The 24,118-nt window shown below is 42.6% G+C and overlaps 1 protein-coding gene across 3 annotated transcripts in view; it reads left to right on the top strand.

Moving 5' to 3' along the window:
- sema3d (sema domain, immunoglobulin domain (Ig), short basic domain, secreted, (semaphorin) 3D) overlaps positions 1-24,118 on the top strand; it is a 368,459-nt gene that overhangs the window by 47,854 nt on the left and 296,487 nt on the right. The window contains exon 1 of one of the 3 annotated variants that reach the window (XM_068059614.1): positions 18,449-18,525. The exons of the other annotated variants lie outside the window; for them this stretch is intronic. The gene's annotated coding sequence lies outside the window, so the exon portion shown is untranslated. Of the gene's footprint in view, positions 1-18,448; positions 18,526-24,118 lie in introns of those variants that run through there. 3 annotated transcript variants of the gene reach the window in all.

Genomic DNA, 24,118 nt, shown 5'->3' on the forward strand with positions numbered 1-24,118 from the left:
GAGACTTCGGGTGTGCATGAAGGATCTGACGGGGAGGGCCCTTCTCACCACCAGCCAAGCTACGTCTTGGTGCTTGTTTGCAAGTTCTGGTGATGAGGCATTCCGCCAAATGACTTTGACGGTCTGCTCGGGGAACCATCCGACAGGATCCACCGTTTCCTTTTCCCGTAGGGCCTTGAGGACATTCCGTGCAGACCACTGCCTGATGGACCGGTGGTCAAAGGTGTTTTCCCGCAGAAACTGTTCCACGAAGGATAGGTGGTACGGCACCGCCCAACTGCACGGAGCGTTCCGTGGCAATGTGACCAGGCCCATCCTTCGCAACACCGGGGACAGATAGAACCTCAGCACGTAGTGACACTTGGAGTTTGCGTACTGGGGATCTACACACAGATTGATGCAGCCGCACACGAAGGTGGTCATCAGGATGAGGGCCACGTTGGGTACATTTTTCCCGCCCTTGTCCAGAGATTTGAACATCGTGTCCCTCCGGACCCGGTCCATTTTAGATCCCCAGACGAAGCGGAAAATGGCTCGGGTGACTGCCACGGCGCAGGAGTGGGGTATGGGCCAGACCTGCGCCACGTAGAGCAACAACGTGAGCGCCTCGCACCTGATGACCAGGTTCTTACCCACAATGGAGAGAGATCGCTGCCCCCACATGCCCAACTTTTGTCGTACCTTGGCTACTCGCTCCTCCCATGTTTTGGTGCACGCCCTGGCCATTCCGAACCATATCCCCAGCACCTTCAGGTAATCTGACCTGACGGTGAAGGGGACAAAGGATCGGTCAGCCCAGTTGCCAAAGAACATGGCCTCGCTCTTGCCGTGGTTAACTTTGGCTCCCGAGGCCAGTTCGAACTGGTCGAAGATGCTCATCAGTCTGCGCACGGACAGCGGATCCGAGCAGAAAACGGCGACGTCATCCATGTACAGGGAGGTTTTAACCTGAGTGCCTCCGCTGCCTGGGATTGTCACCCCTCTTATGCTCGCATCCTTCCTAATAGACTCAGCAAAGGGTTCAATACAGCAAACAAACAAGACCGGGGACAGAGGGCAGCCCTGTCTGACTCCAGATTTGATCGGGAAACTTTCCGATTCCCACCCGTTAATTTAGACTGCGCTACTGATGTTTGTGTAGAGCAGTTGGATCCAATTGCAGATTCCCTCCCCAAACCCCATTTTGGAAAGCACGTCCATCATGTAGGTGTGTGATATCCTGTCAAAAGCCTTCTCCTGGTCCAGGCTGATGAGGCAGGTGTCCACCCTCCTGTCCCGTACGTAGGCGATCGTATCCCTGAGTAGCGCGAGACTTTCAGAGATCTTCCTGCCGGGTACAGTACAGGTCTGATCGGGGTGAATCACCAACTCCAGAGCAGACTTGACTCGACTGGCTATGACTTTGGACAGAATCTTGTAATCAACATTAAGCAGTGAGATGGGCCGCCAATTTCTGATTTCTGCCCTCTCCCCCTTCTGCTTGTAAATGAGGGTGATGATGCCTTTTCTCATGGATTCTGACATGCTGCCGGCCAGGAGCATACTCTCGTATACTTCCAGCAGGTCCGGGCCGACCCAGTCCCACAGGGCTGAGTACAACTCGACCGGTAAGCCGTCGCTCCCGGGAGTTTTACTCGTCTCGAAAGACTCGACGGCCTTTGTCAGCTCGTCCAGAGTTAGCGGCTTGTCCAGTCTCTCCCTCCTGCTGTCATCTAAGACCTCTGTGATAGATGACAGGAAGGACTGGGAGGCTCTGCTGTCTGTGGGCTTCGCGTCATACAGCCCAGCATAAAAGGATTTGCTGATCCTTAGTATGTCGGACTGCGAAGACGTTACCGAGCCATCTTCTTCCTTCAGGCTGCTGATAACAGAGCTCTCTCTGTGTACCTTTTTGGAAGAAGTAACGCGAGCACGTCTCATCCTGCTCGATGGAGTGGACTCTGGACCGGAAGATGATCTTGGAGGCCTCCTTGGCAAAGAGCGAGGCCTGCTGGCTCTTCACCTCTTGGAGGTCCTCCTTGACCTCGACCCCCATTGACTGTAACCGGAGTAGATTTTGCATAATTTTCTGGAGTCGGGAGAGTTCCCTCTGTCTCTCTCTCGCTTCTGAACACCTTTGCGGATGAAGAACCTCTTGATGTTCTCCTGTTTCAGTGCTGTATCTCTAAATAAATAAAAAAAATAAAATAACTAAATCAGATGATGCACTGCTTTGAGGACAGGAGTGTTAAACAAGAGCACAACCATAATGTAATAGCGAGTATTAAGAATTTTGCTACCTTGTGTGTTTTAGAACCAGGTAAAGATGAGAGCTAAGACACGAGTGAAGAGTCAACCATCACTAATACAAATGAACATGTCATTTATCTCAATACTGTTTGTGAAACTTTGCTTTATATAAAATTACCTGCTGTGCTAATCTACAGAACAGTGATTGCACTTCAACAGTAATTCACTGGTTGTGAAGTGGTTTGAGCCATCCTGATGATGTGAAAAGCACCATATACAGGCAAGTTTCAAAGGAACCAAAATGATATGAAGCTGTGATGAAGAGAAAATGCTGGAAATCAGAAATAAAAAGAGGAAGTGCTAGAAATACATAGGAAGTTCATCAACATCTAGTTAAAGCATGTAAACCTTTAAAGCGCTTTCTTTTGTTAATACAACAGTTTATAATGGCTTAAAGTCTGATATTAGTGTTTACTAGACTCCAATAATTGCATTAAGTTTTAATGGATCAGATTTTGCTACGGAAATTGGGATATGGATTTCAAAATAATATATTTTTGATGCATGACCTTTAATTAAAACACTGAAACGTTCATGTCTATCAGTCTAGATCACTCGCCAGTTTCAGGAAAACTAAGAGCTATCTGTGACCTTTGACCAAATCTGAGCTAATTCCAGCGTCTCTCTGCTATTCATCATCCTAGTAAGCAGAGACATCAGGGGTAAAGCTATTGACAAAATGACTAAAAGACAAGTTACATGATCTTAAGGAATGTTACTATAGCAGGAACAGAGTGACAGCTAACTGAGGAGATGTAATACATTGATGTGTTGTTAGCAGTTCTCACAATGCTGAAAACTTTCTAAATGTATTTTCGGTATCTCGTATTAAACTGATTTGATTTAAGAATGGGAGGTAAAGCTTTGAAATGACAATGTTGTACACAAGTCGATAAACATTTCATTTTTTCATCTGAAATTGGTCTCTGTGCTATTTTAGTTAAAACATGAAGCCATTTTGAATGTAAATCCAGAGTCTGAGCCTCAAAATATTTAAGGCTTATGTTAGATGAACAAAGCATAACTGTGATAACAATGCATCTTTACACAGTGAGTGGTTAGGATCTGGAATGCACGACCAGAGAGTGTGGTGGAGGCAGGTTCAATCGAGGCATTCAAAAGGGAATTAGATAGTTACCTGAAAAGGAAGAATGTACAGGGTTATGGAGAGAAGGCGGGGGAATGGCACTAAGTGAATTGCTCACTCGGAGAGCCTGTGCAGACACGATGGGCTGAATGGCCTCCTTTTGTGTTGTAGCAATTCTGTGAAAACAGAATCCTGGATGGTTGAATTGAAATTATCATAGAGGAAAAGGTGCATGTTTAAATGGTTTAATTTGTTTCAGTACCGTTTGAAAGTACTTGATTATTTTTCCCATAGATTGATTCACCCCACCCCCTCAAGGCCCCGCGGTCAGATGACATACCGATGAACAGATATGTCAACAACAGGGAAAATCAAAATCCTTGTGAAACAAAATGTCGTCACCAAATATGGCCAACCATTCGAGATTGAGTTGTAGAATTGTGTGCTCATTGGCTAACATGTATGACCTGAGCAGTTTAATTGAATGGTGTGTAATGAATGGTTAAGTATAGTCCCACTGACTCTGCCAACTCTTTCCCTTGCTGTCTCATAGATAATGGTTTACATCTCCTAAATGCTGTTTATGTCTTACTATTGCTGCTTTCCTCAGTGATGTGATAGAATAAATATAATTTGAAAACCACAGGAGCAAATGGCTCACCAAAATGCCATGACAGAGACTTTCTAGAGGAGGAATTTTTTTTGTTTGAATTCCTGTTTAGGTTTGCTGTCAAGATTTATATCGAGGAGGTCATGAAAAAAAATAATAGGACAAACAAGTGGCTTTTTGGACTTCCATTTTTGGGCACGTTTGTCATTTCCCAAGAAAGTCAGTAATGTTTCCAATAAATAAAAGCAGCTGTTGAATGAACAGTATACCACTTCAGCCTTTGGCCTTTTCAAATATTCAACTATTTTACCAAATTGATGTATGAAGTGTGAGATTACCACCGGTTGTTCATTTGTGGGAAACAGCTTTATGGGTGTGGCATTGGCTTTTATTGGTTTCTGGATGTATGTGTGCAAAAGCTCTGGTCAAAATTTCAGTGAGGCTACATCAATCAAAATCTGCTAAATGCTGTAATTCCAGTTTCTTTAGTGCTGTGCAATAATAATTAACACATTAATATGCTCTTATCAGTTCCCTCAATCTCCATTTTAATGAAGAACTGTGTAAAGTCAAAAATATAAATGTTAACAGCTTTATTAAAACTAGGGCCATACAAACTGGTTAATGTGCTTATTACTAATAATGCACAGTGTGATAATATGTTTCTTTATTGTCTACAATCCAGTGCAATACTGATGCACTGTCACAGGTAACATCTTTCAAATGAAATCAAGGCCCCATTTGCTCTTTTGGGTGGACATAAAAAATTCCGTGGCACTATTTTGAAGGAGAGCAGGGGAGTTCTCCTGGTGTCCTGGAAATATTTATCCCTCAATCAACATCACTAAAACAGATTATCTGGTCATTATCACATTGTTATGTGTGGGAGCTTGCTGTGCACAAATTTGCTGCCACATTTCCTACGTTACAACAGTGACTACAGTTTAAAAATACTTAATTGGCTGTAAAGCACTTTGAGGAGTCCTAATGTCATGAAAGGCGCTATATAAATGCATGTCAATTTAAAGAAAAAATACTGAAGTTATTTTCCCCTTTCAAATTTCTCCCCCAGCAAGGTCCAATCCTGGCCAAGAAGGTGGCCAGATTGAGCAATACAACTTGATACTACACGCAACAGTCTGGCAAAATAGTGATGTTTTAAATACAGAACCCTTTTATTGCTACTAGAAGCTATCAGATAAGATGTTTTCATGCTGTTGATCTTAGAATTAAATCCGATCCTGAAGGTGCGAGAACGCGATTCCTTTCTAAACCACTACACCACTGATATTCTCTACTTAGAATTAAGTGTAGCAAGCAATAAAATGGAGCTTTGACTTCTTCATGCTATCGATTTGAAGCAGAACCCCACTATTCTGTGGTTCAGAACATTACCGCAATGATGCTCTGTCACTAAAGTGTGAAGTTGTGTTAAAGATTGAGTGACAGAAAACAGTTCACCAGTAGTGGCTCATGGCTATTGTAATGCTATTAGGGACATCAGTTATTTCTGAATAAATAACAAACCATACAGAAAGCAATGTACTTGATTTGTACTGGATTTTATGGTAACATGCTGAATAATCAATGGGAATGCTAATGTGCTTACAAATAGGAATTGATTTTTTTTAAAAACAATTTGCAACAAAGTGCACAGTTCACTGTTCATCTCTGTGTATAAGTTGGAGCCATTGTATTGCCATGACAGGGAACTCTCATGTTTCCTTCTGACTGGCCTGGAGCAATTGTTCTGTCCAGTCTTGCTCTTGGGGCAGAATTTAAGTCAGAAGGGAATGTAAATGACATTAAGGGCAATGGTTTTAAAGGGCAGCTGGAAGCTAGAATGACAAGCAGCCACTTTTAAAAGAAGCTCGCTTTCATACTTTGTTTTGACATAGATGTCAAGAAAGACAAAGTTTGTATGGATGTGTGAGTTGTGATGTTCCATGACTGACAATTGAAATGGAATGCAAGTACAGCATAAACCTGTAATGTGTGATACATGTGAACAGAAGAGGAAGTACATAACCAGACCTTGCATATAACAGGACTATCATGAACCGAGTCACCAGCTTAAAGTAATGGATTAGCTAAGGGGGAGAAAAGGGACAAACAGTAATATCTTCCATTTATGTAATGTCTATCAAGTAGGAGAATGACCCTGTGCTTTACAAGGGTGGAGAAGAAAATGCCTAGCAGGATGTGAGAGGTATAGGGGAAGGGAACTGAATAGACTGTTAAGGTCTGTTTTAAGAAGCATTTGAAAGAAGGGGGCGAGGTAATGAGGCAGAGCGATTTATTGAGAAGGTTCCATATGCATTGTGACTGAAAGCTCAGGTACAGATGGAGAAGGTTCAGGAGATGCACAGAGTTGACACAGTGGAGGCTGTATGATGAGATGTTTAGTTGGAGGTGGTCATTCAGATAGTGTGGTAAGAGCATGAAGGGACTTTAAAATAGCAACAAGGACCTTGAGGTTAGAGCCAAAGCATCTTGGAAAGGACATGGGCGATGGAATGCAAAAGGGATGCTGGTCATAGAGCTTTAGACTGGGTGGAGCTTGTGATGGTTGGGAGAAAAGAAAATTGGTATGGAGGCATTCAAGACATGAATTCTAGAGAGGATTAGGGCCACAAGAGGACAACATGTAGTAAAACAAGGGATGTAGATGAAAGTGAGATGACAAGAATGCACTGTATGTGTACAATATAAAGGATTACTCCTATTTAATATATTTATTGCACCTTTTCCATGTGTTGAGTCATTTGCATGATCAAAAAAAATTCTCTTGGCTTAATGTTATTTATCAACTATCAAGCCAATGGCTGAATTATGTATGGGATGAGATCATTGAATCAAGCAGGTTGCTGACATTTGGCATAGATGAAGTTCTGCTTTTAACCCTTAGCAATTTATTTATGTGAAGCACTTTGGAATGTTTATGAGAGACATGATAAGGGGCAAATATAAATACAGGATATTACTTTCTTAGACAGCTGACAAACCCAAATAAATTACTATCTCTGTGGGTTTTGCATTTTGTTTGTTTGTGAATGTGCTGTTGGACTGAAACCAATCAGAATACAAGAACAAAGCTACTTCAATATCAGACCTTTCTTAAAAAAAAAAATCTCATGTACATAATTACTATATTTAGTGAAATAATTTACATATTCTGTAGGGACATAAGAATTCAAATGACAAGGAAAGACAGTTGCACTACATCTGGCTGGTCCCAAAGTTAAAACTAAAAGTGATCTGTTCATTGTATGTTTCAGGCTTGAGTCTGTACCCCCCTAGTCATCAAGTTCATTGCATGAAACATACAGAAAAGTATATAGGTTAGTTGACATAACTCTGAATGCATAGAGAACAATGTGTATTAAAAGGGTGAGGTAATTTCCTTGGTCTTGACCCTTGGAGATTTTTGGGTAGGGGGAAGGAGTGCTGGTGCTGGGGTATTGCCTGACCTATATTGGTCTGCTTTCCTCTCCATAGAGAAGGGGGTTTGGTATTTGTATATAGGAGAGGGGCAGATATACCGTTTTACAGAGTTTCCAATTTCAGGCCACAAGTACATTATTCCTTTCACATTACACAAGTTTCCATTGTTGTATCATCCAATTGATTGTAGCAGGGACAGTTCAACTCAACCATGGTGGAAGAAGAAATTCTACTGTTGAGTACTTACTGAACTATGGTGAAAATGTTTACAGTTGACACATGCCAAGTATCCTTGAACAGTCTAATTAAAACAAAAATAATACACATCAAGTGAGTCAGCATTTGAAAACAAAAGGTTTACTTAAGTGTTGGTGAGCTGACAGCTTTTTTCCCCCACATTTTCTGGTTTTATTTCAGATTTCCAGTGTTCAATGATTCCTTTATTATATCTAATTTATTTAGAACCATCAGCATCTAGGAATTAGTAAGGGTAAGACTGATATGGTGTGAAAGAATGGAAACTGTCATCAAATTGTAAATGCAAGGAAAGATGTTTGCAAAAAGGCATACTGTGATTGATTGACTTAGAATACTCAAGTGTCGCTGAAGGCCAGTGAGTTTGATGTCAGTAGTGGAAAATTGCTAGGATTCATCATTAGTAAGTGAGCACTTGGAAAGGTATAAGATGATTAGAAAGTCAGCACCGTTTTGTGAAAAATAGGTCATGTTTAACTAAACTAATACAGCTGAACCAGACTGTTCACAAACAACCTCGATGTCCTATTTCACCCTGAAGTACGCTTCTGAGCCCACGTCTACTCTATCACCAAGACCGCCTACTTCCACCTACAGACATACAAACATATGAAGATACGAATTGGGAGCAGAAGTAGGCCACTTGGCCCCTCGAGCCTGCTCTGCCATTCAATAATGTCTTGCCTGAATGCTTGTGTTTTAAATTCCACACTCCCATCTACCCCCGATAATCTTAGATTCTTGTTAGGCAAGGGAGCCAACCTTCCTCTGCCTTAAAGTTATTTAATGACCCCGCCTCCACTACCTTCTGAGGCAGAGAGTTCCAAAGTCGCACAACCGTTCGTCAGAAGAGATGCACCATTTAAAGGGAAGCACTGCTGTGCTGATTAGACCTCATTTTGAATATTGTGTTGAGTTTTGGGTATCCCAAATTGGAAGGAGGTATGGTGAGAAATTGGACGACTTAGCTCCTGTATTTTTGAGATCTACGAGTGCCCTTAGAGCTCCAAAATAGCATCTGCGGTGCACGCACACACTTGTGGATGAATTACGTTGGCCCAGCATGCAGTGTCTGTTTGCTGGAAGTATGCATAGCAGACAGATCATGATGTTGATCAGTCTGCAAAGCTGATTTGAAGCCAATGGTGCCATTCTGGAGCTCAACGCTCAAGCCAACGCCTTCTCTTAACTTTGTGCAGCTAAACACTCACTCAGCTGGTAAAAGGATCCTCCCCCCTCCCTCCACCCCCCCCCCCCCCCCCCACCAACACCAAAGATCAACAAATTACAGGTTAGTTGCTGGTTAATTTTCACTGGCTGTTGCTACAATTTTACAAGTAGTTGGTGCTTTCTATAGTTTCAATTTGCAATGTTCCACAAGGAGTCGTGTGGTAGCTGCTGAAGGAGTTTTTGCTAACTACAAGGCTGCTGCACAAGCACAAAGCAGTTGGTCCCAGGCATGGGTGCACTAATAAACATTCCCTTTGTCTAATTCATGCTGCATTCAATGAAAAAAACATGAACAAAGGCCACCCAGAGTAGGACAAGCTGCTAGAAGAGGGAGGGGGAGAAGGGCTTTTAGCAGGAGGTCATATCCACCCAGGGTTGTTGGGGAGTAATTCTGTAACCTCAGTGAGGAACAGTGCGTGAGATGTCTACTGTAGTAAGGATAATCTCACTAAAGTCTGTGACCTGCTGCAGATGTAATGCAACCTCAGACAGGGTAAGGATGGCATAGTCAGTGACTGTGAAGGTAACCGTGGTGATGAGTTTGTTTGTGCCTGGTTCCTTCCAGTCTGGAACTGGAGATATTTGCAACATCACGCAGTTTGCTGTCCACTGTTGGGTAAGGGAGGTTACAGAGGCTCTGTATTTAAAGATAGCTAACTACATTTCATTCTCTCTTGCCAGAATCAGGTGTCACGATTTGTGGTGGTTTACTGCATCCTGCACAACTTTGCCATCATGAGGGAACAGCCCTTACCACATGCACAATCTAGACATATCCTTACTGCCTGGACTGTCTGTGAACAACTCATTTAAGTGTGAGACCAGGAACCACAACCTCAATTGCTCATTCACCAATAGTCCCATACCTTAACCATCCCCCCCCCTCTATTATTGACTGTCACAGGGCCTGCTTGGTGGTAACAAGAGCCACCACAAAACAAACATTCCAAGCCTAATTTATAAACAAAATCATGTGATATTGCATACAAAAGTTAACTAATCACCCTTGTGCATTCACTTAGTGTATGTCTTCTGTGTGCCTTTGCCTAGCCTCATGGTCCTGCGCTGTGCTGCCCCAGTGGCTGCAGCATGGCTGGTGGAAGGCTGATGACTTTCACTGGGGGAGACAGCAGATGGCCTTGGAGGATAACCTGGAGTAGCATGGGGCCCTGAAGGCCTGGCTGGGGACTCACCATGGGTGGCAGCAGTCTGGGCTGGCTGGCTGACAGGCAACAGCAAGGGCACTGATTGTGGCAGGGATGAAAGGAAGAATGCTGCCTTCCTGAGAGAGGATGGCAGATTTGTGCTCCATGGAGCCACCGCTACACCCCCCGGCGTGCCGTCTCAGCATTCCCAGTGTAATTCACTGTACTTCACAGCCATAATGAGCTTGCATGTTGACACTCGGGCATTGTGGCATTGCGTGTGTTGCAGCAGAAGCTGCAACATTGTCAATCAGACGCTGTATCATGATTAGCCCCACAAGTGGTCTCTTGGGATTGGTCACCACTTCCACACTGCAAAGAGTGGGCTTCAAGCTCTGTGAAGCCTTGTGCCAGGCCAGTGCTGGATGCTTCCATGCTCCTTGTCATTGAATGCAGGCTTTCTGGCAGGCTTGCCAAAGCATCAAGCATTTTGTTGTGCATTCTGTTCTGAATGCTGGCCTTTGTAACATGATTATGTTTTAAAAACTGTGATTTTTTTATAAGTTTAAGTTGGAGTCTGAGAAGTCAGGTGACCTCACATCCACTCTGCTTAAGAACAAGACAGAAATCTTTGATCTGCGTTCTCTGTTGTCTTTGTAACAAAGATTTTTTTTGGAAAAAATAGACTGCTGGGGTGTAACACCTGAAGCACAATGGGTTTCACCCTCCCGGACTTTCAGATCATAAACAAAAGAGTCAGTGATTGCGAATGCAAATGTACGAGGCAACTGTTAACACCTGAAAACAATGGAAGGCTCAGGAGGCTCTGTGGAAACCAGACTTCTAGACTTTGCATATTGGAAAAGGACAATGAGCAATTGACTTTTGAGTCCAGATACTTTTAACAGATATTCTGAAGGCAGACAGGCAGTAAGAAAGGAAACCAGCAGAGACAGCCTCAGAACAAGCTGAAAGAAGGGAAGACAACCAGTGGTAACAGCCTCAAGGGAGACAGAGGGAACACCTGCTGTCAGAGAATATTGATGCAGCAAAAGGCTATGAGAACTTGAACCTGTTTTGAAAGTTGAGGTTTGTGGAGAAGTAAATGCCCAACAGGATCAGCAGTAATAGCCTTATTCACAGACGTCCAGGTCTAAAGTGCTTGGAGAAGTGAGCGAAGAGGACATTGACTTTGAGAAAGGTCTGGGAGATCTAACCCATTGTGACTGGCAGGAGTTTAGGACTTTGAACTGCAAAGATTTCACCATCAAAGAGGACTGTGTAATGTATAAATGTGGTGTGGGATTATGAAGTATTTTAATAAGTAAAAGAAATACTTTTCTCTGTAAGTAGCTGATACCCCAAGTTACAATGTACTAAATTTATGGGGATTTCTTTTAGTTTAGTTATAATAAAAGTCTTAAAACATGAAATCTTGTGAAATTCTTTAAATTGGTTTGGAGGTTCATAGCTCATATCTTGAACATCAACAGTCTCACTGAGGTCATAACAATACCCATCAACATTCTTCTTTAATCTGACCCATCGAAGACCTGATCTGAGTCCTCTGCAGCAGAACCAGTGTGCCCTCTGGCAAGCTGGCACCAGATGTCACTGAGCAGCTGCAGGACATTCTGAAGGGGGAGGGGGAGCTATCAGAGGTTGTGGTACACGGTGCCAACGACATAGGTGAAAAGAGGGATGAGGTCCTGCAACAAGAATTTAGGGAGCTAGGTAGCAGATTTAAAAAGTAGGACCTCAAAGGTTGTAATCTTTTGATTACTCCCAGTGCCATGTGCTAGTAAGTATAGGGATAGGAGGATAGAGCACATGAATACGTGGCTGAGGAGATGTTGCAGGAGGGAGGGCTTTAGTTTACTGGATCACGGGGTCTGTTTCTGGCAAAAGTGGGACCTGGACAGGTTGGACGGGTTGCACCTGAACTGGGACGAGACCAACATCCTTGCTGGGAGGTTTGCTAATGTTGGGGGGGGGGGGTTTAAACTAATTTGGCAGGGGGATGGGATACAGAGTGGAGGTACAGTAGGGGGTGATGCACAGTCAAATATAGAAGAGAAACTGAGTCAGTCTGGAAGGCAGAGCAAATATAGACCTGTTAAGGCACAAGTGAAAAATGTAAGGCTGGATTGCATCTATTTTAATGCAAGGAGTCTTACAAGTAAGGCAGATGAATTGATTAGCACATGGCATGATGATATTGTTATCACAGAGACATGGTTGAGGGAGGGGCAGGACTGGCAGCTCAATATTCCAGGGTATAGAATCTTCAGGCATGACAGGGGAGAGGATAAAAGAGGAGGTGGCATTGCACTGTTGATCAGGGAGTCAATTCCTGCAATAAGGAGGGATGATATCTTCGAAGGCTCCTCAAATGAGTCCATATGGGTAGAACTTAAAAACAAAAAGGGGGCAATCACTTTGCTGGGAGTGTGCGATAGGCCTCCAAACAGACAGGGAGAGATAGATGAGCCGATATGTAGGCAAATCTCAGAGAGGTGTAAAAATAATAGGGTAATAATAGGGGATTTCAACTTACCTCATATCAACTGCGATAGTCTCAGTGTAAAACACTTAAAGGAGCAGAATTCTTAAAATGCATACAGAAGAGCCTTTGGAGCGAGTACGTAGAAAGTCCTACAAGAGAAGGGGCAGTACTGGACCTAATCCTAGGGAATGAAGCCGGACAAGTGGTAGAAGTGTCAGTGGGGGAGCATTTCGGGGATAGTGACCATAACTCTAAGATTTAAGGTAGTTATGGAAAAGGACAAAGATGGACTGGAAATAAAGGTTCTGAATTGGAGAAAGGCTGATTTCAATATGATAATAAAGGATCTGGCCAAAGTGGACTGGGAGCAGCTACTTGGAGGAAAGTCTACATCAGACCAGCAGGAGTCATTCAAAGAGGAAATAGTGAGGGTTCAGAGCCAACATGTACCCGTTAAGGTGAAGGGTAGGGCCAACAAGTCCAGGGAACTCTGGATATCAGGGGATAGAGGGTTGGATCAGGAAAAAAAAATGGAGGCTTATGGCAGATTCAGAGCGCTGAAAACAGTGGAGGCACTAAAGGAGAATAGAAAGTGTAGGTAGGTACTTAAAAAAAGGTAATTAGGAGAGCGAAGAAGGAACATGAAAAAACACTGGCGGGCAGGATAAAGGAAAATCCTAAGGTATTTTATAAGTCTATTAAGGGCAAGGGGATAACCAGGGAAAGAGTAGGGCTGATTAGGGATCAAAGTGGCAATCTGTGAGTGGAACCGGAGGATATAGGTGAGGTTTTAAATGACTACTTTTCATCTATGCTCACTATGGAGAATGACGATGTAGGTGCAGAGATCAGGGATGGGGATTGTGATATAATTGAACATGTTAGCATTGAAAGGGAGGAAGTATTAGCTGTTTTAGTGGGCTGAAAAGTGGATAAATCCCCAGGCCCAGATGAGGCATATCCCAGGCTGTTATGTGAGGCAAGGGAGGAGATAGCAGGAGCTCTGACACAAATTTTCAAATCCTCTCTGGCCACAGGAGAGGTACCAGAGGACTGGAGGACAGCGAATGTGGTGCCATTATTCAAGAAGGGTAGAAGGGATAAACCAGGTAAATTACAGGCCAGTGAGTCTAACATCAGTGGTTGGGAAACTATTGGAAAAAATTCTGAAGGACAGGATTAATCTCCACTTGGAGAGGCAGGGATTAATCAGGGATAGTCAGCATAGCTTTGTCAGGGGGAGATCGTGTCTAAGTAACTTGATTGAATTTTTTGAGGAGGTGACTAGATGTGTAGATGAGGGTAAAGCAGTTGATGTAGTCTACATGGACTTCAGTAAGGCTTTTGATAAGGTCCCGCATGGGAGACTGGTTAAGAAGGTAAGAGCCCATGGGATCCAGGGCAATTTGGCAAATTGGATCCAAAATTGGCTTAGTGGCAGGAGGTAGAGGGTGATGGTCTAGGGTTGTTTTTGCGAGTGCAAGCCTGTGACCAGTGGTGTACCGCAGGGTCAGTGCTGGGACCCTTGCAGTTTTTAGTGTACATTAATGATTTAGACATGAATATAGGAGGTATGATCAGTAAGTTCGCAGATGACACGAAAATTGGTGGTGTCGTAAATAGTGAGGAGGAAAACCTTAGATTACAGGGAGATATAGATGGGCTGGTGAGATGAGCGTAGCAGTGGCAAATGGAATTTAATCTTGAGAAGTGTGAGGTGATGCATTTTGGGTGGACTAACAAGGCAGGGGAATATACAATGGATCGTAGGACACTAGGAAGTACAGAGGGTCAGAGGGACCTTCGTGTACTTGTCCATAGATCACTGAAGACAGCAGCACAGGTAGATAAGGTGGTTAGGAAGGCATATGGAATACTTACCTTTATCAGCCGAGGCATAGAATATAAGAGCAGGGAGGTTATGATGGAGCTGTATAAAACGCTAGTTAGGCCACAGCTGGAGTACTGTGTACAGTTCTGGGCACCACACTATTGGAAGGATGTGATTGCACTGGAGAGGGTGCAAAGGAGATTCACCAGGATGTTGCCTGGGTTGGAGCGTTTCAGCTATGAAGAGAGACTGAAAAGGCTAGGGTTGTTTTCCTTAGAGCAGAGAAGGCTGAGGGGGCACCTGATTGAGGTATAAAAAATTATGAGGGGCATGGAGAGAATAGATAGGAAGAAACGTTTCCCCTTAGTGGAGGGGTCAATAACCAGGGGGCATAGATTTAAGGTAAGGGGCAGGAGGTTTAGAGGGGATTTGAGGAAAAAATTTTTCACCCAGACGGTTGTTGGAATCTGGAACACACTGCCTGAAGAGGTGGTAGAGGCAGGAATCCTTACAACACTTAAGAAGTATTTAGATGAGCACTTGAAACACCATAGCATACAAGTCTACGGGCCAAGTGCTGGAAAATGGGATTTGAATAGTTAGGTGTTTGATGTCTGGCACAGACATGATGGGCTGAAGGGCCTGTTTCTGTGCTGTATAACTCTATGACTCTATAATCCTATGCTATCCTTGACCCCTGCTCCAGCTCCAGTCCACTCACGCCCGGTGACTCACCATGTGCTGATCCCACATCTAATCTTCTCTGATATGTGCAGTGTCAGTCTTTGAGTTGATGGATGAAAATGTGAAATGAAGTGACAGTGCTGTGCCTTCATCCTTCTCTTCTTGCTGTTTCTTCTCTGCCTGGCCAGGTTGGACTTCTTGGGTATCTGAAAGGAAAGTGAACAAGGGTAAGGTTATGGTGAGGGCAGAGGGAGGGTGGAAAGTAAGAGGTGCATGCTTTCACCAGCTGTAGCTTATAAATTGGAAGAGATTGTGGGGTGAGGAGGAAGATTGTTTTATTCTTTCATGGTTTGTGGGCAGCATTTCTTGCCCATCCCTCATTGCCCTCAAAAAGGTGGTGGTGAGCTATCTTCTTGAACTGCTGCAGTCCATCTGGTGCGGGTACAGCCACAGTGCTGTTAGGGAGGGAGTTCCAAGATTTTGACCCAGCGACAGTGAAGGATCAGTGATATAGTTCCAAGTCAGGATGGTGTGTGGCTTGGAGGGGAACTTTCAGGTGGTGGTGTTCCCATGCATCTGCTGCCCTTGTCCTTCTGGTTGGAAGAGATTGCAGGTTTGGGAGGTGCCATCGAAGGAAGTGGGATGTAAGAAGGAGGATCAATGTTACGACTGAGGTGGGAGGAGTGCACTGTTTATTCTAGTTCCACTTCTCCACAGGTCGCAACATATATTTAAATGTTTACCCAGTAACTGATACAGTCAATCGTATCCTCTATTCTTTATCCCAGAATAAAATACATCAATCAGGTTTCTTTAATAAACAACAACATTTCAGTTTATTATAACACAAGACTCATCCAGTAATGAAGCAAAGCACTAACACACAGATTGAAATATGAATGTAAATAAATATTCCCTTCCAGATACCCAACACACACAGGTTAGATTTTTTTAAAAAGCTTTCTCCGCAGAAATTCTCTTTACAAAAAGACAAAAAAAACTTTGGCCAAATACTTGTTCATTCTTGAAGGAAAATGAGAAGATATGGAAGGATATCAGTTGTCCTTTGGTTTGGCATCCAGGTACATGGAGACGGGTCACTGGGATCTTTACTGGAGCAGTTCTTTTCAGTTGGCATCAAGAATTGATCTGGCAGGCTTTCCAGAAGTTTCTCAGGAGAAATGCAGCATCAGGGTTTTTTCAAAGAGGTGGAGGAAGATGAGCTTGGTGTTTCTTTCAGCAGGCTACAAACCCAACTGTCTTCAAAACAGTCCACATACCAACATCAAGCCAGAACCTCCTGACCACCATAAATCTTGACATGTTACTTCTCTGTAAACAACTCCCCTGACCACCAAGGATCCTGTTGTTTATTTAGCTTCAGGCATGTGACATCCAGTAAAGGTTGTTTTTAAACACAAAACTCAAGTGTCTTCCCAGTGACTCTTGTAAAAAAAAAAACCACACATCCATGGAATCTTTTCAGATTTCCAAATGAACCAATGTTCATAATCGCTAACACCAAGTCCTCAAAACATTTTCATAACATCAGTTATGAGGATATTGTCATCTTCAATGGTTTCAGCAATGAACATCCTCCATAGGGGTTAGGACATCCGGGCGTTTGGCTCCCGCTGCCTGCAGTTGTGCTGGACTTTGTCCTGCAACATAGAGGGAAACTATGTCTGTGAGTGTGGCGGAAGATGGTTGCATGAGGTGGCTGTCATTATTGACCAGTTAGCAGTGTGTTTAGCTTGTGAGATGTGAGTGTGATGCTTGCAGCAATAAATAAAAATAAAAAATAAATGTGACTAACACATTGGTGAATGGGAAGATCATGGAACTGGACTTAAATTATTTTAAAAAATATGGGCGGCACAGTGGTGCAGTGGTTTGCACCGCAGTCTCACAGCTCCAGGGACCCGGGTTCGATTCTGGGTACTACCTGTGCGGAGTTTGCAAGTTCTCCCCGTGTCTGCGTGGGTTTTCGCCGGGTGCTCCGGTGTCCTCCCACAGCCAAAGACTTGCAGGTGATGGGTAAATTGGCAATTGTAAATTGCCCCTAGTGTAGGGAGGTGATGGGGAATATGGGATTACTGTAGGGTTAGTATAAATGGGTGGTTGTTGGTCGGCACAGACTCGGTGGGCCGAAGGGCCTGTTTCAGTGCTGTATCTCTAAATAAATAAATAAAAAACTAAATAAATGCTAAGTGTGTGAGGGTGAGACATGGGGTCTGATTGATAGAGATTGTTGGTAGGTGAATGATGGCATGATGATTTGAGCAGTGACTGAGGCAACTGGTGCAGTTGGTATTTGAAGATACACTCACTGACTACTGACCTTGACCACTCATGTTAGGTCATTGAATTTCTTGCGGAACTGCATCCAGGTCCGCGGAGCTTGACTCCTGGCATTGACCTCCACAGCTGTCTGCTGCCACTGCCTTTTGACATTGTCTGGAGGGCTGCCAGCCACACTGTGAATGCAGGAAATCTTTTTTTCCTTCCCATCTCCTCGAATGCAGTGAAAAGGTTGGAGCCTGCTCTCTCCCCTGTTGAGCCATTCTTCACTATTTCCCAGGTCAGATTCTCTTCAGCCATAACTCCCAGCACCTGCTCCAGCCACAATGCACCTCCCCAATGCAGGCTGCCTTTAACCCATTCTCACCACTCGATATTGCCTCCCCCACCCCCCTCCTCTCACCAGCTGATGTGACCAGTCAATCAACAGTGCGAACAGTACTAGCTGGAAGTGGAGATTGTTCAAATAAGCAGGGAGTTGGCATGCTGCCTACATTGCAACCAATGGGCACAGAGAATCCTTCCAAATGGTGTTGCGTAAGCTATCTTAAACCTACACTTACAAGGAGAACAAAACAGTTGTATATTTGCTCATAACAATAGATGTATTACACATGGCTGTAATGCGTATTTCTGTCTTTGTGTTCTAGTGGCTGTACTGAAAGCTATAAAAATAATCTACAAATAGATGAGATCATGGAGTTACTCTATAAACCTGGTCTGACTTTCAGAGATTGGGAAACCACATTTGGTTTGCTTGTATAAAATATGAATGAAACCATGGCTTTGAGCCCTGCACCCAATGTTGGAAACATCACACGGTGTAAGGTTTATTTTCCTGTCTTATGTATGAAGGGTAAGGAAGATTTGATATCAAACACAGTGCTGTCCTTTGTTTAAACTGAAACATATTTAGGGCTTCAGTGTTAATGTTTCTGACAGAAGTTTATCACAGCTCAGTCTTCACCCGCACAAACTATCAAGCTTTGCTATTTCTTACTTTATAAACCAATGCCTTTGTTTAGAAATAGGAGGCCTCAAAATGCATTTTATCTTTAATTTCAACAGGATGGTGGCCTCAGTTTCAGGAAATAATTGTTATTTTTTTTTAAACTACAGCCAATCCGTGGCAGAGCATCAAAGGTGAGTTTGTGATTTTTCATCATAAATATAGCAGAACAATGAGGCATGAATTGTATCATAATTTCTTTGTTTCCATTTGCTCTATCACTCTGTCTTACAATTCTCTCTTACACCCCCTCCTTTTTCCCTTAAAAGCTGTCTTTTTCTCATGCTCATGATCATTCTGTCTCTCTGCCGTTCATGCACACTCTCTCCGTGCACAAAATGTCATTTGTTCCCTCGGCTTTGGAGTAAATGTGTCACATGGCAGTATTGAGCTGAACACCTCAGGACTATATCCAGTTTGATCCATGGCCATTGTTAGCTGAAATGACCATGCTGGCTTGACCAGTATAATTGACTTCAGGGTCTATCGGCCAGAGAGGGGAAATATCAGCCTGGTTTCTCATTTCCCATTGCTGCCCCAGGACTCCTGCTGGTGTACGGTAGGAACAGGACCATGAATATGTCCTTGCTTCTCCTGGTAGATTGATAAACCTGCCTTTCTCCCTATGTTCACATGTGAAGTCTCCTCTGGTGAAATACAGGCGATGGATAAGTCACTACCTTCAGCGGAGGAGGGGACAGAAATTGGGAAGAGGGAAGTATGTGGGGAAAATATTTGTGACAATATCCAGGAACAATAACATTTCTTCATATTCAGCGCTTCTGACAACTCTGAGCAAATATACTGAGATGAGGGTAAACTGAAAACAGAAGCAAAAAGGATAAGGACATTAGTGAACCAGATGGGTTTTTATGACAATCAATGATAGTTTCATGGAACCATAGAGACTAGCTTTTAATTCCAGATTTGTATTAATTAATTGAATTTAAAATCCACCAGTTGCCATGGTGGGATTTGAACCTGTGTCCCCAGAGCATTAGCCTGGGCTTCTGGATTATTAGTCTAGTGACAGCACAACATCACCGTCTTCCCCGGATAGCTGGAACTAAGTTTCCTGTGGTGTTTGCCCACTGAACCAGTGTAGGAATTGAAAATTTGTCTCACTTTTCTGAGGTTGATGTTGAGGCATATTCTTTGACACTGTAGAGAGAGCTTGACACTGCATCTGGCTCTGCTATACCTCATCTAGTTGGGTGGGTGATGCTTACATTATGTGCCTGATGCAGCAGTGTTCTTATTTCCAGTGCCAACATCCTTCAGCTCATTGAGAATTAATTTCACTCTCGCTCAAGAGATACAGAAAAAAAATAGGTGAGTGAAAGGAGAGGCTCCTTTCTCCAGGCCTCAAACCTCATCAGACTCCATTGCTAACTGAACTGTGCAAGTTCCAGGAACCTCATAATTTTGATCTAAACTTTATACCAGGCAAAACATGGAGAGTTTACAGAATTAGCATTGCAAAAGACTTGGATTATAAAATTCACACTTCTGTTACGAAACCTGTTTTTTCACATTATGAAATTCACACTGTGATTATGAAACTTGGTTTTAACATTATGAAATTCACACCTCTGTTATGAAACCCGTGTCAATACTATGAAATTTACATTTGCAGAATGATTAAACATTAATTACCAACATGGAACAGTCTTTTTCCCCCTATGAAGCTATCCACACTTTCTTGGGATAGAGTTATGGCTGGAACAGTGATCATGTTGCTCAATTCCCCAAATTTCACAGGATAGTTTCAGCTCAGGAACCTGTATCCATTTGCTTCTCATCTGCATTTCTGTGTAAGTAAGCCCACTTCAAGAGGAGGGATTTCAGTACTGCAAAACAGAACACTTTTCCCACTTCTGTTAACCAGATATAACATTATGCACACCTGCAGCAGGTGCAAGATCCCAATTACTGCTCCACAGAAAATTCCACCCTTCGATAGCTCCTTTTTGAAGGAACTAACTGACATATCAGAAACTGCCTTAAAAAAAGGGAATGATTGAAACATCTAACATTGATATTTTAAACAATTGGATATTTTTATGGAAACTTGATCAACTATGATTTTTTTTTAAATGAAAGAATAAATTACAGCACTACCATAATAATAAATACTGGGTGGGATAATGCATTAAAGTCTAAATTCCAAAATGAAAGGGAGCTATCAGGCCAATAACAAGTAATTATTGAGGAACAGCTTGGATATCATGGCAAGTGGTGGGAAAGCTTTCCTCTGCATTATGTGCAACAAAATCATAAACCCATCCTTCATGAACAGATTTGCAATTGTGTTACATATAACTGACAAAATCTATCCCCATCCAAATAGAAAAGAGCTGGAGATTCTTGGAAGAAGAGCAGTGTGGATTCTTGTGTCAGTCAACGGATAAATTAACTTCTCAATGGGCCGGAAAATTATTTTTACTTGTTGCAAGAATAAATTTAACAGCAGCATTTACCAGCATGTAGGCTTCAACTGGATAAATAATCAAACTTGCTGATCGTAAAAGGATGGAATTCAATTAATCCATCTAAAGCCAATGATAAATGATGCGGATAACCTAAATATGCATCGAAATGTTTTGAGATTATTTAAGTGCAATGTTCTGGATATAGCCTTCAAAATACAAAGGACAATCAAGAGTTGAGGATTAATTTATCAGGAATGACCATCATTAAACTGCAAAGAACACTGATTGCATTTCAATGATTCATATTCAGCCTCCCTGAGAATGTGCAGACAGTTTGCTTTCACACTAAGTAACCTGGAACTTGAATATTTTGTGATTCTGCTGTGTGTGTGCGCGTGTATGTGTAGGGTCAGATAAGTGTCATCAGCACAGAATCAGACGAGTGCAGTCTGCTTTTGGAGCTGCTGACAGCCATCTGCTTTTTACAGAGCAACCTCAGCAGGAGCAGGCGCGTGTCACCTGCAGCTGCGACAAACTTGTTATTTCTAACAACTTCATGCTTTGGCTTAGCTGCAAACAGTTGTTGCTCTCCTTGGGGAGTCAAAAACCAACCTTGGAAACATTTTGCGGCATTTGAAATAAAGAAAAATCTTGCATTTCTATAGCGTCTTTCAAAATCTTAAGACATCCCAAAGATTGCAACAGCCAATGAAGCACTTTTTGAAGTGCAGTCACTGTTTTAATGGCAGCTAATTTTCACACAGCAAGATCCCACAAACAGCAATGTGATGACCAGATAATCTACTTTTCTTTAGTCATGTGAGTTGAGGGATAAACTTTGGCCAGGACATCAGGGCGAGCTCCCCTACTCTTTTCAAAATATAGTTTTGTGCTCCAGAGGGAATCATTATGTTAAGTGGGAAAGGGGATGAGAACATTTTTGCTCATCTCGGCCAATTCCATGAACCCTATGCTTTCCTCCTCTCTGCTCCATCACTGCATCCAAGTCTGCTTTCGTTCTCATAATTCAAATTACTTAGTGAAAGGTGAAGCCTGATTTTCAACAAATGTTGAAACAAAATGAGAGCATCATTGTATGATTTCTACATGCGTGTTGTACTCTGCAGTCATTTAATTATAGAAAATAAATTAAAATGTTAGAATGTGAAAAAGGACTATTTTTCCAACTTTGCATTTGTTTCTTTATTTCTTGGACAGTTATGCAACAATGGGTTATTTGTTCAAGATCCAAGAACATCAGGAGAAGGGAAAAAAACATTGTGGACCAAAAACACATTTAGAGGCTAAAACGGTTGTTTGTTTTATACACCAACAGATATTGGAAAACAAAACACATTTTGTTCTAGTTGTCAGAATGAGGGATGAGCCATTACATCTGGTCCATCTCCCATCACACAAACGGTACCAAAACATTTGAAGATTTGCATGACTACCAAGAACATCCCTTGAATGCTTCATCAGCTCTGGTATTCGAGCAGTTTCTATACATAATAGAAAAGAGCCTATCAATACATTTTCTTGAGGGTTTCCAGCAACCACAATGGTGGAAAAGAGTTGTTTTATCAGTTATTAATCAGTGCAACAAATGGAAAGGAGGAATCGGCTGACGGGGTAGAGTACTTTTACCAGGTGGCAGTGTTCTTGCGAATACATTGCTTAGTACCTGGCATCCATTTGGTCAACATACGAGTGCGGTTCAATGCAGGATGCATATAGTTTCTCAGAGCATTGTTTTAAGTTTTCTGTGTCATAGTGCTGTTAGTTGTGTGCTATCATGCAGGCCCCCACCTGCCAAGAATGAGGCACATATTATTTTGCCACATGAACATTAAAATTTAAAATTGCTGCTGGGAAGAAAAGAGGGTCTATCACAAGGAATTGTCAGGCCCCTTGCCAGAAAGACCTTTTTTGCATACTGGCAGACAGTGTTGGAACAAAGGACCCAATCTGCGCTTCTCCAAAACACACAAGAACTGGTCAGACCAGTTTAGTCACATGACTAACTATTTGCATTTGAACTTGCCATAGAGTGTTTGAAACTCAGAAAACGGTTTGCTCCTGAACTGAAAAGATCTCTCTCCTGTCTGCTCCCATCTCTTTCTCATGGAACTGAAGACCCATTGAAGACATATGAACCCAAGAGAGAAAAGTCTCCTACAGTGAACAAGGTTTAAGAATAATACTGGGCCCCAACAAAAAGCAAGGCTACCTACAATCAAGGAATGCAGTGAGCTTGGAGCACAGTAAAAACCCCTCTTCAGAGATTGCCTCAAACCTTTTCACTTTATTTTTCTGCTCTTTTCTATCTCCATTTGCATGTGTGTATCGCATATGTATGCTAGTGTGGGGCACGGAATGTATCCGTAGGCGTTAACCGAATTAGAGTTTAAGGTTTAATAAATTTCACTTTTCTTCTTTAAACCTGAGAAAACCTGGTGGTGCTAATTTCTTTGCCTTATAATTGGAAAGTGGTGAACAAGGATTCACCAAGGGGGAGTTCAAAACACTGTTTAAAATTAAACCCTGTTACAATAAGACCAGGTAAAGGCTAAAAGGGACCTCTAGACACATTTCTCACCTGGTCATAACAGTGCCCTATGGACTTTCAGCAGCACATAAAAGGTGAATGGTTCTCTCTATGCTTTGTGCAATACCTGCTTGATATCAAAACTGAGCTTTCAGTTTGTGCCATATTTGCTCTACTCCGATTCTAATAATGGTTGAAAAGGTAGTCGTACACTTACCTTAGCTACAAAACACAAAGTTGGAGAGCTAACTGACAGCATTGTAATTGCCAATTCACATCATAGTTTTGTATGAAGAAAGCCCTTCAGTACATTTGCTCTCAGCTATTCAAAAGTCCAGCCATACCATTTTCCCCAGCTACTCATCTGGACAATATGTTCCAGCTGTTCATTATTCCTGATATAAAGAAATAGTTGCTGGTAATTTTTTTCTAAATTTGCCCTTCACAACTATGAACCTGGTTCACCTCATCTTGCTGCTCAGATGTAGGGCTGCATTTTAAGAGCCCAACGCCGACATAAGCATCAGGTGCAAAAATGTGCGGCCCACGTCACGGAGCTGCCACGATTCCAAATGCAGCAGCTCATTAGCATGGTCAGGGTGGCAGGCATCCTTCGTTATAATCTTCATTGCCTCCTCCCCCACCACTGTTCTTGGCATCGGAGATTATTTTGGGTTTATTTTATCTCATTAAGTATTGTATAGATTTTAAGAATTCCCTTCTGAGACACCTCTCTTTGAAACTAAA

The sequence above is a fragment of the Heterodontus francisci genome, chromosome 27 (assembly GCF_036365525.1).
Source record: "Heterodontus francisci isolate sHetFra1 chromosome 27, sHetFra1.hap1, whole genome shotgun sequence".
Lineage (NCBI taxonomy): Eukaryota > Metazoa > Chordata > Chondrichthyes > Heterodontiformes > Heterodontidae > Heterodontus > Heterodontus francisci.